This window comes from Mobula hypostoma, chromosome 28, assembly GCF_963921235.1.
Source record: "Mobula hypostoma chromosome 28, sMobHyp1.1, whole genome shotgun sequence".
In the NCBI taxonomy this organism is placed as follows: Eukaryota; Metazoa; Chordata; class Chondrichthyes; order Myliobatiformes; family Myliobatidae; genus Mobula; species Mobula hypostoma.
In genome coordinates, this window is record NC_086124.1 from 23,127,299 (window position 1) to 23,127,635 (window position 337).

The following is a 337-nucleotide window of genomic DNA, read 5'->3' on the forward strand; positions in this document are numbered from 1 at the left end:
AAGACAAAAAGAGAACTAATGATAATAAATAAGCAATAATTATCGAGAACATGAGGTGGGTCATTGAAAATGAGACCATATGTTGTGGGGACATTTCTGTGACGGGGCAGGTGAAGATCAGTAAAGTTATCCCCTTTGGTTTAAGAGCCTTATGACTGAGGGGTGGTAACTGTCCCTGAACCTGATGGTGTGGGACCAGAGGCTCCTGTACCACATTCCTGATGGAAGCAGAGAGGAGAGAACAAGATCTGGGTGGTGGGGGTCCCTGATGATGGATGCTGTTTTCCTGTGACATGCTTCGTGTAGATGGACTGGGCTGTATCCAGTACTTTTTGTA